Source organism: Hemicordylus capensis, chromosome 1 (assembly GCF_027244095.1).
Source record: "Hemicordylus capensis ecotype Gifberg chromosome 1, rHemCap1.1.pri, whole genome shotgun sequence".
Classification (NCBI taxonomy): Eukaryota; Metazoa; Chordata; class Lepidosauria; order Squamata; family Cordylidae; genus Hemicordylus; species Hemicordylus capensis.
The window spans coordinates 321,018,965-321,043,702 of NC_069657.1; positions in this window are offsets into that span (position 1 = coordinate 321,018,965).

Here is a 24,738-nt window from a genome sequence, read left to right on the forward strand (position 1 = left end):
CCCTGACAATCTAAATGAGCAGTGGGGATCTTGTAGGAAAAGGTGCTCTCTCAAGTAACCTGGATCTAAGCCATTCAGGGCTTTAAAGGTAATAACTAGCACCTTGTACATTGCCCAGAAATATATCAGCAGCCAGTGCAACTGTTTAAGAACAGGCATAATGTGGTCTCTCCAGGATAGCCCAGAGACCAATCTGACTGCCACATTTTGGACTACCTGAAGTTTCCAAACTATGTACAAAGGCAGTCCTACACAGAGCATATTGCAGTAGTCCAATCTGAAGCTTACCAGGTGGTGTACCACTGTTTCCAGGACATTCTCCTTAAGGAACAGGTGGAGTTGTCAAATCCATCACAGCTGGAAAAAAGCACTCCTGGCCACAGCCTCAACAGGGTGAGACCCAGGTCCAAAAGCACTCCCAAGCTACCAACATGTTCTTTCTGTGGGGAGCGTAACCTCTTCCAGAACAGGAAGTTCTATCCCATCTTGCAGATTGCAACACCCAACAATGAGCACTTCCATCTTGATTGGATTCAGATTCAGCCCATTACTGCCTATAGGCAGGCTTTTAAGGGCTAATGCAATTTCCTGATATTGCTGACAAGGAGAAATAGATTTGAGTGTCATCAGCACCAAAATCTCATGATGACCTCACCCAGCGGTTTCATGTAGATGTTAAAAAGCATTGGTGATGGAATGGAGCCCTGAGGGACTCCATATATATTGTTGCTCCCATTTTGAAGAACAACTGTCACCAAGCATCACCATCTGAAGTAATAGGACCATCACCATCTGAGACATAGGAGTGGAACCACTGTAAATCAGTCCCTTCTATCCCAAATCCCTCAGGTGATCCAGAAGGTTACTATGGTCGATAGTATTTAAAACCACTGAGAGATCCAAAAGAACCAGCAGAGTTACACTCCCTCTGTCAATTCCCTGGTGAAGGTTACCTATCAGACCAACCAAGGCCATCTCAACCCCATAGCCCACCCTAAAGCCACTAGATAAGTCTAGTTAACCAGTTTCCTCCAAGACCACTTGGAGCTGGTCATCCACCACCTTCTCAATCATCTTACCCAACCATGGAAGGTTGGAGACTGGCCTATAATTATCCATCACCAGGAGAGCCAGAGCAGGCTTCCAAAGTGGCCTATAACTATCCACTTCACTTCTGTTTGTGCTCATGCACCTCAAATAACTGAAATACTGTGCCAGCTTTACCTTCTACGAACAGGGTAGCAAAGTGAGGGGGGGAGAGAGATTTCAGTTCAACCCAAATTCTCATATCTTCAGCACTGAGCAGTATGAGCCACCAATGTAAAATTGATCCGAGTATTCAAGAGCTGAATCATGCACATCTCTGTATACCAAGTATTTAATGTATTACTATTATTACTATGCAGCTTTTCAATAAAACAGTTCTCTAAGTTGTTTACACAGCAAAAATTAAGATGGTTCCCTGTCACTAAATGGCTCACAGTTCCAAAAGACACACAAGGAAGAAACCAGCAACAGGCACTGGATAAGTGCTGTGCTGGGGTTAAATAGGGCCTTTGCTCTCCCCCTGCTTAATGTAAGCGAATCACCACTTTTAATAGTGGCTCTTTGTCCAGCTAGCAGGGATGTTTATCTCTCCCTTTTGCCTGGACATATAATTTGTATTCTCCTCTTGATAAAGATAGTCTCTGTTGTGTGCCGTGCAATGCCCTGGGCAATGGGGCCTATATATTTGTTGCATCTAGTGAGACTTAATAAGATATTAATAATACATCTATATGCAGCAAAAGCAATGTCTCTCAAATTATCAAACATGAACTCACTGTTCCATTCAAAGACAATACAATTACACCTATTAAAGCTACAATGGAATGAACTTCATCTTCACCAAAGTCAAAAGCAGCAGCAGTGATGAATCTTAGCATTTTACCTCATGCCAAATTTAAGACCAAAAAAATGTCATTTTATCTAAGCAAGTGTTTCGAAAATATATGGAAACAGCAAGTGATTCTAAAAGAAGCCAACTTTGTACTCTTGCTGAGAGCACCTCTGACCAATTGCCTTCAATAACTGACTAAATAACCTCCAAGTGATTTTCCTACCACTCTCCATCACTGTTGATGGTTACTCCCCCTAGGTTTATAAGTCCTTTTAAACTAAACATTTTTTAAAAAAAAAATAAAGCACTTTCTGAAAAACTTTGCCTTTCTTATCTATTTTAAGAAAAGTAAATGTACTTTGCTGGCATCACTCAGGATAGTAGGTTCATGTATCTCCAAGGGAATGTCTTACAAATAAAATTAATGCACCTTCAGGGGGTTCTCTTGTGAACTTATTTACGTTACATGGATAAAAAGCACATTATACAGTTCTCCCCATGTGGTACTATTTCCTGTTGAGTTTTAGCAGAGTTTATTTTTCATTTTCTTGCTTCAGTTCTCTGTTTCTTTCTGGATGTCTTGTCATTATTGTTTAAACAAAGATCACATGCAGCCTTGTTTATCCTGGCAGTCACCTTAGCAAATGGGCAGGTGGCAGAAAAAGTCACCAGAATGCTATGCCCTGGGAGGTGGCGGGTGGGTGGGTGGGATGGGATATTTTCCAATCCTCTAGCAGAGAAGCTAATTATAGTGACAAGTTGCATACTTCTGCTAGATTGACAATTCTACTTTTTTAAAAAAGAACTCTTGGGTGTCAGTCCAGATCTGGTGGCTTGCTATGTTTTTCACTTGTCTGTGAGTACTAGAACTTCATCTCCTGTTAACTCTATTTGACTTAATTCTTGAGATGGCTTCCCTGAAAAAAAAGTTGTTTGGGAATGGATTTCTGTCCAGTTCCTTCTACAATAAAGACCAGTATAAAAATGAATCCAGCGTCTATGCAATCATTCTTCTATGCTCCTTCTGTAATCCTTTCAATGTTTGTGATGAAACTATTCTTACCACTACCACAACTAATGACAGTTCAATCCCACCACAGCCACTGGGTCTAAAATCTCCTATAAATGGTGGCCAGATTGTGCTTCCCTGTGTAGAGGTTTCTAAAGTAATAACTTTTTATTTTTTTAAAACCCCTCTGCCTGTGTAACCCAAATCTTTTTCTCAGACTGTAAGCTCTCGCATTCAAATAACATCCACTATTCTAGTTGCAGTTTCTTCTCCTTGAATCTGCTGCATTCCAAGTTGCCATTTAAGATTCACTAGTTGCCAAATTAGTTGCCACTGTAGAATCACTTTGAATAAGCAAAACTTTGAATTATCTTGAGGTTTTAACCCACACACTTTTTGCCTGGCAAACTTTTATTAGGGTCTGTCCATAGACAAGCAATCACTCATCCTTTCCCTCTTCTTATGGCACCCACTCATTACATGGTCCAACCACCTCAATTATTTTCCTGCTTCTGTTTTTTTAAAAAAATAAAGCATAGCTCTTCATATTAATGAGGAATTTAAGCAACCCGACTATGTTCAGGACTAAAAACAGGGTCATGTAGAGAATACTAGCAGCATCTCTCCCCATCTCCATCTCTCTTACTGTTGGTGGGCAACATCCAGACTATTCATAACTAAGCATCATTGAAATCAATGAGACAGATTAGTCATGATTAACTTTAAGTCCCATTAATAGCAACTGGACTTAGTCATGATGAACTTGGATATTGTCCTCTGTTGTCTTTCAAAATAAATTGTAAATATTTCATGTTGAGTTGTGACCACTTCAACTGCACTCCAAACCTCAAACAACCGTGAAGATTTTTTTAAAATCTAGATTAGAACATATCACCAGGCAATGCATATTCTAGATGTAGACCCACTAAATTGCCCACCTGTCCCCATAAATGACTAATAATTATTATTTATTATCCCCTGGGAATTATTGCATGCCAATGAAATCTTGCATCAAGAGCCATAGACTTTTCATCTTGGGCATTAACTGTGTAGTTGTTTATTTCTTTATCGGCCACCATCTTTCATTTTTATGTCTTGCACAGTCCTGTAAAACAAACAGAATGGGCTGGAATGACATCTTGAATTATGCACCCATATTTTCTAAGGTAGAGTGGTCAGGGAAGTGGGGGGACAGGTCATTGAATAATGTAATTGATGGCATTAGCAAAATGTTTCCTAACCCACAGCACTGCTTGGCTATATATGTGGTTTACCAATGCCAAGTCCAATCAAAAGGCAGAAATTCAAGGTAACACCCTTTATTGTTCACATTGATCGCATCAAAAGAAATAAAATGTAGATTAGAAAAGGGTGTGATGAATGATGGGCTTCTAGAAGAAGAAGAAGAAGAAGAAGAAGAAGAAGAAGAAGAAGAAGAAGAAGAAGAAGAAGAAGAAGAAGAAGAAGAAGAACAAAATAGCAGAGCTCCCCTTCCAAAGAGCACAGCATGCGGCATTGCCAAGCTAATCAAAATGCATAGTGCATATTTCAGCAGATTGAAATCAATTGCAACATGAGATAGCCTTTTATTTTATTCATCTTGACATTACTGAGTGATTACTTTACCTTCTTCTGCTCAGCAGCTTTCAGGATAGTGCACAACTTAGTGGACTGACTTAATGCCTATGTGCTGATCTTATTTAATTTGTTTAGTCCAGTTTAACAGCACAGAGGGCTTGCAGCCTCAAAATGCCTCCTCGGAGGAGGTAAGAGTCAGGGACTCACTCATGGAATTTCCTTCTGCTTCATGGAACAGAACAGGTATCTATAACATAAAACCGCTTGGGCCTCACTCTCTAACTGACTGATTGATTGCCTGACATGAAACTCCCAGATCAAACCACAAAAGAGAAACATGCAATTTTGTCAGGTAGATTCTAGACCTTACCCAGACTAAGAAAAAAATTCAAACCCTGGAAAAATTCATTACTTTATTGGAAAATCCAGAAAAACTCTCCCATTGGAAAGCATGGGGAATGAGGCCTCATAGAGCTAGCAAAAGACTAGTGTCACAGTGACATAAGACAATAATATGCTTGCAGAATGCAAGTCCTCATGGACTCACTCACTCACTGACATGGAACTCCCAGACCAAACCACAAAAGACAGAAACATGCAATTTTCTCATGTAGATTCCAGACCTCACCTAGACTGCCAAAAATATCCAAAACCCCAGAAAAATGCATTAATGCCCCAGAAAATGTGGGGGAACTCTCCCATTGGGCAGCATGGGTCATAAGGCTTCATAGAGCTAACACAATGACATAAGACATGTCTAGACAATGACAGTTTTGTTTCCTTGTAGTGGAGTTAAGAGAGCTCTTTTATTTTACTCTTATATATAATTATTATTTTAAAGGCATTTTAACTTTGTACTTGAAACCTAAAGGAAAGATTTAATGTGTTTTAGCCTAGACACTGAAGTTGCTGAGATGCTTTACTGTTTGTGGGAAATCATGTATCCATGCTGAAGAATAAACTGTGTCCAGACCCTGGGAAGAACTTGGCTCCCCCTCCAGCCGCCTCCCTGCTTTGACATTCCACGGCGTTCACCCCAGACGTCCTTCATGCCTTTCCAGGTCCCACCCCCCCACCCACCCACCCCCACCACTTTTCTTTTCTTTTCTAGGATGGTTTTGGGATGCCCCAGCCTTTCGTTCGCGTATTATCATTATTATTATTAGGGTTGCTTCTATATTTATTGACACAAAAAATGTACATTTCAGAGTATGGTTCTGCTCTGATGTTTGCAAACTGTCGGAGGAAGGCTCTTCCCCTTCTAAGGGAGTAGCTGTGGGAGGAACTACATCCCCCAGGCATCCCTGCACTTCTCAGGTGTCATGCACAGTTGCCCAGCTTCTCCTGTGTCACTCCCTGCCCACTCACCAGATGCTCCCAAGATTCACCATCGCTGCCCAGCTTTCCTCGTGCAAGTGCTGGGATGGCTTTTAAAGGACCCCCATCTCTACCACCCTACCTGGGGCAGTCGGCCTGCGAATGGCTGCTTCCTCATGGTGGGGGTTGGGAATTCCAAAGTGGAATTCTGATATTTCCAACACGCACAACCCTAATAGGTAACACACCAGACTGAAGTTCAGTCATGACCATTTATCAGCAATTAATAAGAGTTGAAAGCATGCTTACTTGCCCTTCAGTATCTAAGGCTGCTATCCTATGCAAATTTACTTAGAAGGAAGTCCCATTAGACAAACATGCATAGGACTGGGCATGGTCTTCAGACACCCACCAGTTGTACATCTATCCCTCTCCCCCGTGGAATCAGGAGATATCAGCTACAAAGCTGCACACAGATAGGAAGTTAGTTTTTACAGACCACTGGAGCCATAGGCTGCAACAAACCCAGTATGAAGGGAAAACTCTCACAATTGCAAAACTTCACACATTAAATTTGGATATATATCCAAATTTAATGTGTGAGGTTTTGCAATTGTGAGTTTGTTTGTTTGTCTGTCTGTTTGTTTGTTTGTTTAAAGGAACTGAACAAAAGTGACTGAAGCTCCATGTAGCAGCTAGACCATATGTTGACCACCTATGCTTTGAGACCTCAAGTAATCAAAACCACATTTGGCTGTGACTTCAAATATTCTGGAACTGTCTATTTGACAATGCAATCATAAACCAGTTAAAGCTGTCTTAGAGATCAAATGTATCTCCTTGTCAAGTGGCTTTCAGTATAAAAGAAAAGAGCGTATTCATCTTTTCTTCTTGAAGGATGGTTAATGCTTCTGCATGCAACAGAAAAAATGAAGGGGTGTAAAAAAAAAACCACCCTAAAAAACCTGAAATTGAGTAACTCTTGTCACATTGAATAATCTTCTAAGTGACATGTAACTCTTATGCCTCATAGTTTAAGTCTGTGCATTATTCTTCTGGACCAACCCTGAATCATTAAAGAATCCAACTGTTTTGCTTCAGGAGAGGACTTTAATGTAGGCCTCAAATCAAAAGCGTTAAAGTCCTCTCCTGGAGCAAAACAGTTGGATTATGTATTGATTCAGGGTTGGTCCAGAAGAATAATGCACAGACTTAAACTATAAGGCATAAGAGTTACAGATGCATGATCCCACCTTAAGTGGCGCAGCGGGGAAATGCTTGAGTAACAAGCAGAAGATTGCTGGTTTGAATCCCCACTGGTACTATACTGGGCAGCAGCGATATAGGAAGATGCTGAAAGGCATCATCTCATACTGCACAGAAGATGGCAATGGTAAAAGCCAGTGTGGTATAGTGGTTAGAGTGCTGGACTAGGACCGAGGAGACCCGAGTCCAAATCCCCATTCAGCCATGCGACTTGCTGGGTGACTCTGGGCCAGTCACTTCTCTCTCAGCCTAACCTACTTCACAGGGTTGTTGTGAGGAGAAACTTAAGTATGTAGTACACCACTCTGGGCTCCTTGGAGGAAGAGTTTAAAAAATGTAAAAATAATAATAAAGAAATAATAATTAATAAACCCCTCCTGTATTCTGCCAAAGACAACCACAGGGCACCTGGAGTCGAAATCGACTTGACGGCACACTTTAGCTTACCTTACATATGCATGGTTGACTCCTTGAAAATAAAACTGTAGTAATGAAGCAGCCAGTTCAGCAACACATTCTCTCTCTCTCTCTCTCTCTCTCTCTCTCTCTCTCTCTCTCTCCACTGTTCCTCCTCTAGTGTGAATTCCACTTTCCTTCCTAGCCTTAGGCATGCTTTAGCAAAGGTCTGAAAAAATTCTGCCTTCCTGCAGATGTTGGAATACAATTCTGGCCACTGTGGCTGGGGATGATGGGAATTGTAGTGGACAAAGTTGTGAAGTCCCGCTATAGTATGACCTCTGCACTCATGCTAAGACTGAGGGAAACTGGTTATGACTGAAGCACATATAATTGCTGCCTTTGGATGTAGCACAGAATCCTAGGGAGCCACAGTTCTGCACTTCCCTCCCCTCCCCCTCCCCCCCCCCCCCCGTTCTCCTGTTGTCCACATTAGGATGAAACAGAGAGATCCCTCTCTGCAGTCTTGCTCAGGGGGACCAGCTGCCAGGGCTTCCTTCTTTAATGAAGAACAGCCCTGAGAGCTGATAGCAGCCAAAGGGAAGGAGGAACTTCCTCCCTCAACAACAGTTCCTTAAGAGGGAAACTGCAGTGCCAGCATTCAGACATAATGCTGGCATCACAGAAATGGAGTTAATGACAGTGAAACCTTATGATAACCGAAGGTACAGACTGGAATCCGGGGAGGGAAACCTTGGGTCCATTTTGTTGCTAAACCCCAGTTGCCCACATTCGGATGTACAGCTTCTGAAACCAGAGGTGATGGGACCTCCGGATTCATGGTACATGAATGCAGCCAATATTAATAATTCAAGCCAGCTAGAAAGTAGGGAGGATTTACATCAGGGAGGGGAGGGAGAAAGAAGAGTATTAAGCCGTAAAGAGTAATGTGAGGCTGCTTCAAAGTTACAGACTAGTTGCAGGAAAACTGTGTCCACATTCAAGGGCTTTATGTGCTTTCCAAAGCCAAATTGAAAGTAAAACTCCACCACTAAGATTCAGGGCATAACTCTTGCAGTGCTTGCATTTTGTAGTGATCACGGCCAGCACAATGTCAGATCTAGGCACATGCTAAATAAGAGACAGCTTAGGATACAATGTTTATTTTATACCATACTACAGCTACAAAATACAAATACAATAGACAAAGAAGAGGTTAAGTTACTCTCTACAATGTTACAGTTTCTTTCAGTCCCAGTGGGCGGTGAGCTTAGGGCCTCACATTATGCAGGGCTTCTGAATATCCAAAAATGACTAAATTTAAAGTTTAACATAACTGGTGGAAAAATAAAGGCGAAAGAAAAAAGACTCTAAAATAGACATTGTTCTGGTAAGTAAAAAAAAAATACTTATATGGCCACAGAATTACTTATCATATTGAGTTTATAAAACTGTGCAGAAATAACTGCATTATATCGAAATTTTATTAGACCAGGATCTGGTTTGGACCAATGCCCACCATCACAGTTAGGCAATGTTTGCCTCTTCAGATAAAAATGCTGTAATTGTGAGCAGCACAGCGGGGGGTGGGGGGCATGAGTGACACCCCCAGGGTGGGACTTCTGACCTGTTTTGTAACGCTATGGGGCCTTTTAAGGTTGACATAGCTTAGGGCCTCAGCATGTCATAATCCAGTCCTGGACCAGATTTAGATCATCATGGATGTCCCCTGGCCATTAATTTCATCTTCAGCTGGTAATCAATAGCCCACTTAACTCATGGCTATTATGAACTAGCCACCTAATGGTACAGCGGAGAAGTGACTTTCCTAGGGAGCAAGAGGTTGCTGGTTCAAATCCCCACTGGTGGGAAACACCTATATCGGGCAGCAGTGATATAGGGAGATGCTGAAAGGCATCTCATACTAAGTAGGAGATGGCAACGGTAAACCCCTCCTGTATTCTACCAAAGAAAACCACATGGCTCTGTGGTTGCCAGGAGTCGACACCGACTCGAAGGCACAACTCTTTACTTTATTATGAACTAAGTGCCTGGTGCTCTTAACCCAGACACTAATTCTGTTCCTGGAACAGATTTTACACCGGTCCTTGTGTGTGTATGTTTGTGTGTGTTTGTATGGCCCAGTGAACCTGTTTCCCCATTTATGTTACTTTCCCAGTTTTCCCATGCATTGTGGTAACCATACAATCCTACATGTGTGGAAATCTCTGAACCCCCTCCTTGTTCTCTGCACAATGAGCTCTAATCCAATAAATAAGATATCATTTCTGTGCATAAAAGCCACTCCACACATGTAATGGCTGTTTTTAGGTGACAGTCTATAGTTACCAACATTTTCCTATCCATGCTTAATACTGGTGCTATTGAGCACATTCTTTGTTCTTTCCTCACAGGACAACTTTATGCTTGTGAAAATGAAATATAATGCAGACATCTTGCAGTGTGAGCAAAACCTATGCTAAATAAGCAAAGAATCAACGTAGGAGTGTGTGTGTGTGTGTGTGTGTGTGTGTGTGTGTGTGTGTGCGTGCACGAGTGTGTGGCGTTCTAACAGAAATGACATTAAATCTTCATTGATTTTAGTAACAAATTGCTTGATCAAAATGCATATGATGCAAAAATGTGCTTGCTTGTAATATAAATTAAGTTTTAAAGACAGCATCGTTTTCATACTATGTCAGCAGAGTTTTAAAATCATTCAAACTCAATAAATTGCTGAGCATGTGACAGTTATGTAGTCCTGGTATGACAGTACAAAATCCACCTGTTCATAGGGTTGGCACAAATTCCCTGAATAGGGATTTGGAACAGGCTTCAAACGTTGGAGCCAGAATAATCAGTACTTTCCAAATAGTATTGGAGTATTTCCATGTGATATAATCCTGCAGCGTATGCATCTATGAAAGTGGGGGGTAGTGTTGGCAAATATCAGGACTTCAATAGTGATAAGACTAGATTATCATTAGATTTACACCATATTTGTGCTCCCTGAATTAATCTAGATTAGCTTACACTACCAGTTATGTACTCACAAGCACTAATGAAGGCTAGAATAACTTCTTAATCCATGAGTATGATTCAGAGGCTTGGGAAATTGCCATCTTACAACTACTGAAGTTTTTGCAATATAAAGAAAAATGCAGTACACAAGAGAAAAAGATTAAAGAACCTACAAACTGGAGCACATCAGTCAAACTCAGTAAAGCTAATGCTATTGCTATTTGTAATACTATTTGGCTTGTTCATATCTAAATGAATGATTTTATTTTATACACATGTACACACAGTGCCTGATATGACAATTTGGGACCTGGTAGGACTATTGTGTACGTGGAAAGCAGCCCTAGCGGTGTTGCACTAGAGCACACTTGCACAACTACTTAAAACAGGTAAATACAATAAATGGGTACATAATCACTTCATTCTAATATGCAGTGCCAATATCTGAAGCAATACATTATCTAATTTGCAAGGGACTATTGCCATTGATACAATAACTTATACATTGGGCGGCTTCTTGTGATCACCTATAAGTAAGTACAAAGTAAGTAGGAGGGAACCGGAGATTCCCACAATGTGCAAACTTCCATGCGGCGTGTCTTCCGAACCCACCCATGTCTGGTTGGGAACTGACCAAACCAACTTGTTACTGACTTCAACCTGAAGTCCGTAACTAAGGGCTGAAGTTAGCTTAATAAAGTTAACAAGTCAGATTGGCCAGTTGCCAACCAAACTTGGGTGGGATTGGATGATGCACTGCATGGGAGCATGCGCACCACAGGAACCTCCGGTTTCCACCTGCTTACTTTGTACTTATTTATGCACAATTATGAGAAGCCACCCATTGTTTTCTTCAGATACTAAAGACTAGGTTGGTGCTTTGCCACATATAACATGAGATTCTTCAACACTTACCTTTTCTTTAATTTCCTTAAATGATAAGATGATGAAAGCATGTTAAAGACTAATATGTCTGGCACATTAGAGTTCTTCAGTATTTACATTATTGGGGAAAGAGAATGGCCTCTTTGTGAACAACACAAACCCCATTCTTTCACTCCATCCCAATTTTAACTAATTAATGGACCTCATAGTGTTCTAATGTATGAGCTAAGGGGCAGGGGCCTCCTTCAGATCTCCAGTAATTCTGTTGCTGGAGGTCTTGCTTTGGAGCAAACTGTGGATATGTTTAAAATAATGACAGTCTGTATAGTGTAATAAAATATACAAACATTATCTTAAAAGTGCCTCTCTATGGACAGTGGGCCTAATGTGGTTCTTGAACTACATGTTATTTTCATCATCTGGAAGTTATTTTGAATCACTTCAATATGGTGCCATAACTGGTGCATACCAACACAGGGGATCTTGGCATTCCTTGATTGGCATGGAGTATTTCTATGTCAGTTTCAGCCATTGCTGATACTGATTGCTTTCACAAAATGCTCATACAAAATGAAAAAGAAATTCAGGTTAGGGTCAAAGCAGACATGGACTGCTTTCAGACATAACACCAAACCGGAGGCAAACTCACCTCTGATTCATCCCCCATGTCGTCCGAATGATTGGAACCATGGTTCCCCAAACCAACCAAGGTTCCAATTCTTGCTCCAAACCTGGGAATGAACACTCAGTTTGTAGTGAGTTCCACTCACCCAACCGAGGGTCCATTTCTGCCACTGTTACATCTGGATTGGGATTGTTCCCAAACTGGAGGTAAAGAAGGAAGCTCCTCCTGAGGCTTCCTTCCAATTGGTTGGTGTGGGCTGTCCTTCCAAGGTCAGAGGAAGCCCTTGCAGCCAGTCCCGCCCCCTTTGCCAGTTCCCAGACTTGAGAATGTAATTGTCTGGGAGCACGTGGAGGGTGGAGGCAAACCATGGGTCCACAGGACCCATGGTTTGCCATTGTGTCTGAAGAGGTCCATGGCATGGGAGTTGCATTATTGGAACTTTGTTCATTGTCTTTCCCAAGAAGTAGATGCAGAAGCCCCAATTTGCACCCTGACCCCCAGAGCTGCAAGGAGCAGCCGCCAGTAATCTGGGCGGGCGATCCACCCGCCCAGGGAAACAAGGATGATCATCTGCAGAGAAGGTAAGTGTAACATGGTCTCCTCACAGACTGCCCGGGAGCTCTTCTCAGTAATTGTGACAAGAGCTCCATAATGGTGAAAATAGACATTTTGCTAACAGGAAGGAGATGGTAGCTAAATGCTGCAATTCTGTTAATCACGATGAAGAATTAATCAACAAATGTTTTGATGGTACATAAAAATACATAGGCTTAATTTATCTTACCAAATTGACTCAGGTTCCCCCTGCTGGCTTCACAATTGTCATTAAGTTGTCAAGCTTTCCTGACATAATCTCAAAATGCCAGGACACAATTAAAGACATTTTGACGTCTCAGTGGGATGCAACTGCCTGTTTAGAACACATGTTGATATTGTTCAGCCTTGCATATATGAAAAGGGTAAAAACTGCAACTAAAAACACAACAACAAATATAATCACAAGTCAGGAAAAGTGCTGGTAGATAATTACTTGTTCCAGCCACTAAGTACATTTCACTAAGTTAAGAACATAAGAACTTAAGAACAGCCCTGCTGGCTCAGGCCCAAGGCCCATCTAGTCCAGCATCCTGTTTCACACAGTGGCCCACCAGATGCTGCTGGAAGCCACAGGCAGAAGTTGAGGGCATGCCCTCTCTCCTGCTGTTACTTCCCTGCAACTGGTACTCAGAGGCATTCTGCCTTTGAGGCTGGAGGTGGCCTATAGCCCTCCGACTAGTAGCCATTGATAGACCTCTCCTCCATGAAGTTATCCAAACCCCTCTTAAAGCCATCCAGGTTATTGGCTGTCACCACATCCTGTGGCAGAGAATTCCACAAGTTGATTATGTGTTGTGTGAAAAAGTACTTCCATTTGTTGGTCTTAAATTTCATGGGATGACCCCTGGTTCTAGTGTTATGTGAGAGGGAGAAGAGTTTCTCTCTATCCACTTTCTCCACACCATACATGATTTTATAGACCTCTATCATGTCTCCCCGCATAAATAGCCCCAGGTGTTGTCGCATTGCCTCATAAGAAAGGTGCTCTAGGCCCCTGATCATCTTGGTTGCCCTCTTCTGTACCTTCTCCAGTTCTCCAATGTCCTTTTTTAGATGTGGTGACCAGAATTGTACGCAGTACTCCAGGTGTGGCCGCACCATAGTTTTGTGTAAGGGCATTATAATATTAGCTGTTTTATTTTCAGTCCTCTTCCTAATGATCCCTAGCATGGAATTGGCCTTTTTCACAGCTGATGCACATTGAGTTGAAACTTTCAACGAGCTGTCCACCATGACCCCAAGATTCCTCTCCTGGTCAGTCATCGACAGCTCAGATCCCATCAGCATATACTTGAAGTTGGGGTTCTTTGTCCCAATGTGCATCACTTTACACTTGCCAACACTGAACCACATTTGCCACTTTGTTGCCCACTCACTCAGTTTGGAGAGATCATTTTGGAGCTCCTCACAGTCTCTTTTGGATTTCACTACCCGAAAGAGTTTGGTATCATCTGCAAATTTGGCCACCTTGCTGCTTAACCCAACTTCTAGATCATTTATGAATAAATTAAAAAGCACCGGTCCCAGTACAGATCCCTGGAGGACCCCACTTCTTACTTCCCTCCTTTGTGAAAACTCTCCATTTATACCTACCCTCTGTTTCCTGTATTTCAACCAGTTAGCAATCCACACATGTACATGTCCCCTTATCCCATGACTGCTAAGTTTCCTCAGGAGTCTTTGATGAGGTACTTTCTCGAAAGCTTTTTGGAAGTCCAGGTATACTATGTCAACTGGATCACCTTGATCCACATACGCTGACACTCTCAAATAACTCCAAAAGTTTTGTGAGGCAAGATTTACCTTTGCAGAAGCCATGCTGGTTCTCTCCCAGGAGGGCCTGTTCTTCTATGTCCTTTACCATTTTATCCTTGAGGATGCTTCCCATCAATTTGCCTGGAATGGACATTAAGCTAACTAGCTTGTAATTTCCCAGATCACCCCTGGATCCCTTTTTAAAAATCGGTGTTACATTTGCACATAATCCACTAAGGGTTATTAACATAACATGTAGTTTGGCCCTTAGTGGAGGTTAGTGAACAAATATACATGCAAGCTAGGTTTGTGCTGCATCTCAAAATGTTTTCAAGAGCCCTGAGTTGATAAGTAGTCCATCACTTTACCTGCATAGGAGACACTCCTCCTTCCCCCTCCCCACCCAGGGAAGTGGAAATGCTTCTGAAATGATGAAGTTCAAGCTAGTTTGCTTGTCCTTTTCTTAGTAACGACAGGAGTAGTGGAGGGAGCAGTGTAAGAATGAAAGAAAGTGGCTGTGTCTAGCACTTCAAAACATAAGCAGGTGGGTCCAGAGGAAAACAGGCAGATGCCTTCTACTCAGCCTTATTTAGCTGCACTGAAAAGGAGTAGGGATCTGCACCAAATTGCTTCAGTACACATCCAAGGGTGGCAAGGGGTTCCCTTAAGAGAAGCCAGGCAGTTCCTACCTGCCCATCCTCCAAGTCCCCGCCCCACTCCACCCGACCCCGGTGCTGTTTACATGGAAATACCTCTTGCAAGTGGCAGCTTGTGCCACTTGCCCCTTTAAAACACTGTACAGCAGCAACGGGATGCATCCCCCAGCATCCCTCATGCAGCATCGGCATGCAAATGGCATTGGCCTATGCATCAATGCCATTTGCAGTATGCTGGCCCCGCAAATGGCGTCAATGCATGCACCGACACCATTTGCCTGCTGACATCATGTGAGGGATACTGGAGGACACATCCCAGCATGGCATTTTAAAGGGGCAAGTGGCACAAGCTGATGCTTGCAGGAGGTATTCCCATGTAAACAGCGCTGCGGCAGGGCAGTGCGGGGCGGCGGGGGCTTGGAGGACAGACATGTAGGACCTTCCCACCTCCTCTTAAGGGAACCCCTGACCCCGCACTGAAATGTTACGGTGCCAGGGAGCCGAAGCGTTTTGGCACCTCTCCAAAGAGGCACCAAAACGCTTCGGGCTCACCCCTACAAAGGAGGCACTGCAGCCCTGGCTGGGGATGTTCTGCAGCTGGGGAAGCAACAGGGAAACTTGGCATCTTCCCCTTGTAGACAAGTTTCTTCTCCACCAAGAGTACAGCTTCCTGACAGGTAGAGGATGGCTCAATAATGTGAGTGAGGTTCTCAAAGCCAAAGTTAAAATCCCCCTCCCCAGTGCTCCTTCCCTTGGGGAGTCTCTTCTGCCATTCTAAGTGATCAGAAAGACTGGGGCCGCATTCCCACGTAACATGAAACTGGAGGTTGCCAAACCCACGGTTTCAATTTTCAACTGTAAGTTGCACGGCAGACGTACGTCCAACCTCAGTCTGCCAACCTCCTGTTACAGGAGAGGGTAGCCCCTCCCTGCTCCTCGGCTGCTGAGGCAGATCCCAGCAAGCTCCATGGCCACACTGCGGGCAAAGCATCAGCACGTCAGTGGAATGGCTGCGATTGGCCACAACCTTGAAGGGACTTTTTTTATCACACTAGGCTCACTCTGGCTTCATCAGCTGGCTTTCTTGGGCTGATGGCAGCTCAACCCCTTCCTCACTGTACTCCCAACAACGTTGTCTTAATAACACTGCAGCAGAACATTGGATCACAGGCCAAATACTTGACAGCAGAAGGGCACATCCTTGGGATGGGGAGTGTTTCAGTGTCTCTATTGCTGCACAACTGCTTTTTGTGTATGCTTTGACAGGTTCTTATAAGACACTAATTCATTTTTTACATGAAGTGAAGTGATCAATAGCATTTGTTAGCCAATTTGGATAGACACAGGGAGATGCAAACATTAGTAAATGGGGAAATATAAAGGAAGAAAGCCAAGCATAGCTCCAAGAAATGTATCCTCTCTTCAATGCAGTATAGAATGGGAAGTAAGATACGTTAACTCTCTGAGGTATAATAGCTACTCATTGACTGCTCACCTTTCTAGACATAAACCATTTATTAATTTTAAATAGGACCTCTGAATTTATATCTTCTCCTGACAGTGTATGACCTTCACTGTTATCTGTCATATTAAGTGGCATGAAATGCACATTTCTAAAGAAAAAGCAATCATTGACACACTAACAGCTCCCTGGGATGTGATTCTTCACAAATAATCATGTTCAGACCTATTTCATGAGGGATCATTACACATTTATACAAATGGCATGATGATGTGCATTGCTCAGAACAAAAAGCATCCAGCATTGTATGTGTGGCCATGTGTGACAATAAATACTAGGAAGAAACTGAGATAAGAAATGAGCAATAATTTTCTCCATTTACTTTTATTTATTTTTTTAAACTATCCCAGCTTCTGTGTACTTAAGAGGAACATGACATGCAGAAATTAGGTAAATAAAAGCTTTCCCCATCACATTTTCAAGCCATGAAATAAGCTTTACTTGCTAAATTTCTGTGTGCTAAGTTACTGTTAAAAGGGAAAAGAGCCGACCTACCAAAAAGAAAATGTTAATAGCTCTATCAAAGGGTGAGATAGGTGTGTATTAGGGAAGGAGTAGGTGACATCCCTCTCTAAAACTGGTTGGCCCTCCCCCGAGAGACATAAGGCTAGTTATGAAGCCTTTTGCTGCCAAGAGGGGGAAGGGGCGGCAGGGAGGTATCCTGCTGCCCCAAATGCTTACCAAAAGAAATGTGTGCTGGTGGGGGGAAAGTGGTGGGAGGGGTAAGTATACCCTTTCTCTGCCCTTAAAGGAACCCCCATCCCGGCATTCAAACTGCCAAACCACGCCAAGACCAGTGCCGGTCCGTGCACTTACTAGTGCTCCTCCGACCAAGACAGAAGAGCCGGTTGTGTGTTTTGGTTGTGCAAACTAGCCTGTTTGGGTTGTGTGAACCTTACCCCTGCTGACTTGTGTCCCACAGTGGATGCAGGCAGCATGGTGTGGATCACTATGGCAGAGCTCAAAGTGGTCCCACACCAGGCTGCTATCAGTCCAGGATCATTTTGGTGGTGGTGGTACTGGGGCTGCTGGTTCATTCTGGGGGCCACCATCACCACTGCCCTCCATCCTGTGCTTCTCAGGTCCAGGAAGTGGAAGTAGTTCCTGCTCCTCCTCAGTCTCAGCCAAAGGGGATTGGGGAGGATGGAGAGAGCAATCTGGCTGGGCTAGCAGCTGATGATACCTCATCCTCCACTGCCACGAGAAGAGCTTCTTCCCTGACAGGGGAGGACATTCCACCACCCACAATTCTACCTCAGTCACCACAGGCAGCTGCACTGTGGGGCCAGGTTCTTCTGGCTGGGTTAGATTCTCAGCACCCTATATAATGATATTTCAGGATTTATCCCACCCTTTGTTAATCAAGTCTTTCAGGAGGGAACAAAGTGGCATCAGAATAAGGTCCTAAGGATTTGATTGGATAAAGGTTTCTAAGAGGTTTAGCTGGATCCCAAGTATTAAAACCCTTTTCCTACTAGGGTGGGACCACTCTTCTGAAACTGGAGGACATAAGTAAATGGCCATGCTGGCAGAATATCCAAATTTATAGTAAGTTCATGTGCTGTCTGCTTTTTTAGAGAGTTGTTATGGGACTATTCAACATATTTATATAAGCATGGAACAGCTAGCATGGTGATGCATCATGTCAATGCATTTGAGTATAAATACAATCTGCATGGATGGATTGATGCATGTCTGCTCTCATTATCATGTGTATTTTATTTTTTAACACTTTGCATATTATGTTATGAGCTTGGGGAGAGAGGAAGAGTGGACTTTTTTGAATGAAGTTGTGTTAAAAACCTAGAAGCCATTAACATGCATGCTCTACACTGGATGTTAGTGGTAGTTTATATATGTATATTAGTGGCATTCTCTACATGCAGTTATTTATTTGAGATAATGTATTGTTTATGGAGACGGCTTCCAGCATCTTCAGCAGGAGTCTGCAAGGTGTTGCTCTCAGAGGCACTCTTTCACCAAGCAGACACTGGGACTCAACAGCTGGAAGGAGGGCAGGTGGGCATCAGTCAGGCACCCACCCACCCAAACAATTAAAACAACCACCCTCAAAAAGGGAAACAGAGAGTCTGGCAGGCTGGGCACCAGACAGAAGTTAACACACCAGCCTACAAAAACCAAACATGAATCCACCAGGCACACAGACAGCAGCAGAAAAGGTACAGCTTGGGGCTGCAAAAGAAAAGCAAAATAAGCACAGCATCCAGTTATTAAAGTCACTGGGGGCTACAAGAAAGAAGAAAAAAGTGCACAGAATAAAACAATATTTCAAATCAATGCCCAGTTAAAGCCACTGGTTAAAGCCGTTGCTGCACAAACAAGAAAAATGCACAGAAGAAAACAAAATTCCAAGTAGCACCCAGTTAAAGCCACTGGGGCTGGTATATTAAAAAAAATAGAAAAAGAAATTAATAAAAACAGTTGTTGGCACTGAAAATTAAAAGGAGGGGGGCAAGTCAGATAAGCCCAGCAGGCTCTTTCTTCTTCTCTCCACTCACTGGGCCAGCCAGACAGGCAGACACAAACCACAACCACCAGTCTCTGCTTGTAGTGCTGCTGCTGCTGCTGCTGCAGTCTGTCTGTCTGTCTGTCTGTCTGTCTCTCTCTCTCTTTCTCTCTCTCTGATCCTTCTCTCCTGAGGCACAAATGGTTCTCTCTCCCTGCCTCCAAGCAGCCCCTTAAACACATTTTGAAAATTCTTCCTTTGGCCTCCCCTCAACCAATGGGGGCACAGTTGCCCATGTCAACACTTGATTTGAATAAGCCAACCAAGAAGCAAAGAGATCTCAAGCCAATTGGAAGGCAGTGCCAGAAAACCAATGAAGAAGGGAAAAACACAAAACAGGACTCAAAATGGCACTGAAATTGATTTGAGCTCAAATCAGGGTCAATCTGATTTGAACTTGAATCAGGCACTTTATTCTGGGGTGATCCAATTCAAATCACTCAAATCAAGCTTGAATTGATTTGACTCGAATCGATTTGCACATCTTTACAAAGAGTTTTTTAAAAACCATATAAAAAGTTCTCAAATACTATTAAACTGTCCCTGCTGCAGAGCTTGGTGTAAAGGAGCCCAGCAAAGTTCTATGATCTAAGCCAGTGCCAGAAATACAGAGCATTATATGAGCAAGAAAGTCAAAGCTGCCAGGATGGTCTTTGAATTTTTACAGAAAAGGCCCAAAGCTACAGTTTAACACAGAGTTAGGCACACATAAAATCTGATGCTCAGGCCCATGTTTCCTAATAAAGCAACAGTGACACATGTAATATATGTCATACTATTATTAATGCATGATTGACATACTGGAAGAAACAAGAAGTCAGTCACCTTAGGCAAAAGGTATAGCTGTGAAGGAAAGAATTTGTTTACATGTGCTTGTATTATCCAGTTCGAAACCTGAAAGTTTAACAGGTTAAAAAGTACAGCTGGTGACTAATTAATATGACAGAGGCATTTGTCTGACACAACATGGGTTAGTCACAGTACTAGAAGCCATAAAAATAGTGTCTCATTAGTCTTTTAAACATTTATTCCTGATTCTACATGAAATTGATACTTAATCACTTTCCCAGTGTACAGCAGGCACTTATTACACAGGGAAAACGTGGAGAATGGAAAGTTTATAAAATCTGTCAATCTCTTATTTTATAATGAAAAATGATTCATTATAATGGGCCACTAGCGGCAGAGTGCCTCTGAATGGAAGCCTGTAATTAACTTTGCTTCATGTTTTATTGATAGCATTTGCTGTTTTCTGGGACCTGAGCATGCATCTTGTGGAATGTGGGACCCTCTGGATACAGACTACAGTTCCAAGTCTATTTTCCAGGAAATAAGTCTGATATAACTCAATGGCACTAACTTCTGAGAAGATATTGTAGGATCAGGCCGATGGGGGTTTACTTAGCCCAAGCTAATGGAGGTATAACAATAAACTGATGACATGATAGTATGCTAGCCATGATGATGTTCATTATTCATGTATGTAATTTTTGATGGATTTACAGATGCAAAATATACAGATCTTTTTCTATGCACATATGAAGCTGCTGTGTATTGTTGGTCTATCTAGCTACTTGATTCAGGATTGAACCAGAGCTCTTAGGTATGTGTTCTGTCACAGAGTTATGGCCCCCTCCCTAGAATGGGAGAAGGAATTATTTGAACTCACAGCCCTAAGGGTACAAACTGAGGCTGCCATTCAACCACAGCACTGATATACATTATGCAGCAATGGCAGATGGCTTTCTAGAGGTCACAGAAGTTTTTGTACATCCAGAAAAACCCACATCCAATGATCCACACATGGAATTTTCCTCCCTACCCATAGAGCTGGGCCTCCATTATTTTTATTTATCACATTTGTAACTTCCTGCTCATCACCTGTTCTCCCCTCAGATCAGCATACATGGAATTTCCTCCTATTTTATCTTCATAACAGGTAGGTAAACTAAAAATTGGCCAAAGGTGAGCATTCTGGCTGGATAGGATTTGAACTCAGATTTGTACAGTCCATTCAACACTCTGATCACTACACCATACTGGATGAATGTGTGTCGTGACCAGTCCTCCAAGGCAGACTGGTGTGCTAAGTTCAGAACAGAAGGCTGTTCTACTCAGCAACCCCAAATTGGTAGGTTATCTCTCCCTGGAAAAACAGCACCATTGTGAGGCCCATTTTTCCAGCTTTCCATGGAAAAACAAGCCTCAAAATGGCACTCAAATCACTCAAAAAGATTCAAGTAATTTGCTCAGTAACAGGCAGGAAGGGTTTATAGTGAAGTTACTTCAGCAACTGCTCCTTTAAGACTGAGATCTTAAATAAGCCTGCATCAGGATCCCTGTTTCAGGCTCCTCCTACCTCTTCTAGAGGCTGCAGTCATTTAAGGGAGCCGTGCCCTTCTCCTTATACACAGGCTTCTCTGGTGGGACAGTGATTCCTCCTTGGTTTGTTGTGGTTCCAGGAAGACCTCTGAGTCAGAAGATGGGCAAGGGAGCATCTCCTGGGCAAGGTGGGCAAAGTAGTTCTTCTAGATCAAGGGTCTCCAGTAGTGCCAGCTCTCCTGCATTCCCTCCCTCATCTTCTGAGGCTGAGAGCTCTGATTCACTGGGTGGGCCCTCAGGATGGTGGTGCAAGGTACAACAAGCGGGTCTGGCCTCCATTCAGACTCCTCATCCCCTGAGCTCTCATTGTCCAGGCCTGGTGGGTGCTCCAGGTGGTTTGGGTTCATGACAATATGAAACCAACTTCTTCAGGATCTCTCTAAAGCTTATCAAGGCACTTTTCAAGAAACAAAAAACAAAACTCTGCATCAAGGGAAGTATGGAGAATGAACAGATGAGTAGGAGGAAATGCTGGCCATTAGTGTTATTGCTGGGAAAGTGAAAGAAGTGGTTAATGGATAAACGTCATTGAAATTTTTTTACTTTTGGCACTGAGCTGTGCGATAAAGTGCTCTCTGGAAAATAGAAATGCTTGTATTTGTTCATTTGTTTGCTTGATGTATTGCTCTCCTGATTCATTATATGCAGCTTCATGGTGGTTACACAATTTAAACATTAAATAAAACATAGAAATATTTTTTTAAAAAAATATTAAGCCTTTAATCCAATACACAACTTACATGGGGGTGCATCCCACTGAACACAATGGGACTTACTTCTGAGTAAACATGCATAAGGATGTGGTGCACCACAGTAGTAATTGGGCTTCTGAAAGGTGCTCATTCTGTGACTGAGGAGTTGTCTACTGTCCTGATTTTAGAAAGGAAATTACTGGAAGAAGCCCATTTACAAAGACCGAGAATTGTTTTTAATGTATTCATTCAGTGACTTTATAATATTTTAAACCAATAGACTGACATCCTAGCACCAGTGCTTCATGCACACTTCCACTGTCTTCTAGACTAAGGCAGAGCACACTTTTCCCTGATTTCCTTTGCCCTTGGAAGAATACCCCATGACCCAGAATTGGATAATGCCTCTCTCAGGGTCCTGCTTCCAGGTTACAGGAAGTGTTTCCAGGGGCAAGGGAGATAAACAACTCCTATGCTGATGCCTCATTGGTCAGGATGTTGGGCACTGAATTTGGGAGCTACCTGCAGGGCATAAAATCCTTATTTAGGCCTGGATCTGAATAACTCCACAACCCAGGAGCTTTGGACTTGTGCTTTGTATACAACAATCCTGCATGCTATGTGACATTTATTCTGCCTTCCAGTTCAGAGGCGGGATGGATCTGAATACCAACTGCTGGGAAGCAGTAGTAGAAAAGGGTGGCTTGCCTACAAATTGTTGGAAGTGAAGGACTATGCACTGTCTCTTGTCTCAATGACATAGGAGGACAGACTAGTGAGTCAGAGGGTTAGAGGGTCAAGACATTGGTCATCCCTTCTCTACTGCTCTGACACTATCCCTTTGAAATGTAGATTGCTAATCTTAGGGACTTACTTCCTTCTAGCCACTTCCTTCCTCTCTCCCTTCTCTTCCCTTCATTCTACCTTGCAGTATGCAAGCTCTTCTCCCCTGCACCATGTGTGCTGAGATGCAGAATCCATCTGCATCCAGCTAGATAGATAGATTAGAGATCCCATCTCCTCACTTTCCTATCTAGAATGGAGTTCTCTAATAAATATATTGATTTGAAACTCTGAACTGGCTCCAAGTTACTTTATTCTCAGCATACGTGCATGCCTAACTAAATACCACTGTGTTGTGCCTCTGTGCTCTCTGCTATAATGAAAAAGGGTTTCTCCTACCAGAGATAATTCCCAACACATATCTCATTTCTGCACTTCTGAGAGACATCTGCTTGGTCACTGTAAGAAAAACGACGTTAGACTAGATGGACTTGTGATCAGCAGGATCCTTCTTATATTCTTACGGCAAACCTGTTTTTAAACTGGAGTGGAAAGCAGTTTGGAATATTGCATGGAGATCTGTAATTCAAAGGAAAACATTTAAAAACAAACACACAACACCACTAGAACATTGCAGTCCTTTGGAACATCTAAAGGAGCTCTTTGGATCCTGGCCCTAGTATTCAGCTCTCTTTAGCTACATAGGCTGTATTTCTGCCATCCACTGCATGGCAATCTCCCCACAAACCTCCAGTCACCAGGAAGCAATTAAGTTATTAATGGGCCAGTGATTGTAACCTGAATAATATCTCAGTGTAACATATGCACAACAAGGTAGCTAGAGATTATTGCTGACTGTCTAGAATTGTAATAATTTATCAGGAGAAGAAAAAGTGCCAGAGACTGTTGCTAGGAAGTTTGGAGTGTGGGTGACAGTCAAGAGCAGAATAAGATGAATATTGTTATAGTTTAATAAATACTGTGTAATTGAACAGAAGGTAATCATATGTACTTGTGCACATATGTTTTGGTGGGGGGGGAAGGGGTTCCCTTCAGGGGAGGAAAAAACTCTTTGATCAAAATCCATGGGTTTTCCTATCCTGATTGATTGATTGATTGATTAAGTGAGTTCAAGTCGGTGTTGACTCTTAGCAACCACATGAATAGAGTCTCTCCAGGATTATCTGTCTTCAGCTTGGTCTTTAAGGTCTCTCAGTGGTGCATTCATTGCTGTTGTAATCAAGTACATCCACCTTGCTGCTGGTTGTCCTCTTCTTCTCTTTCCTCTACTTTCCCCAGCATTATGGACTTCGCAAGGGAGCTGGATCTTTGCATAATGTGTCCAAAGTATGATAGTTTGAGCCTGGTCATTTGTGCCTTGAGTGAAAATTCTGGATTGATTTGTTCTATGATCCATTTGTTTGTATTCCTGGCTGTCCATGGTATCCTCAAAAGTCTTCTCCACCACCAAAGTTCAAAAGCGTCAATGCTTTTTTATCTTGCTTCTTCAAAGTCCAGCTTTTGCATCCATAAAGTGTCATGGGAAAAACCATTGTCCGAAATATTCTAATCTTTGTGAGTGTAGACACGTCACGGCATCTAAATATCCTTTCCAAGGCCTTCATTGCAACCCTACCAAGTGCTAATCTGTGGTGAATTTCTTGGATGCTGGATCTTTTATTGTTGATGGTTGATCCTAAAAGGCAGAAGCTATCCACCACTTCAGTGTCTTCATTATCAATTCTGAGGCTGGTTGCTGTACCCGTTGTCATTAGTTTAGACTTCTTTACATTTAATTGTAGTCCCATTTTTTTCACTGTGCTCCTTGACCTTCATTACTAGAGCTTG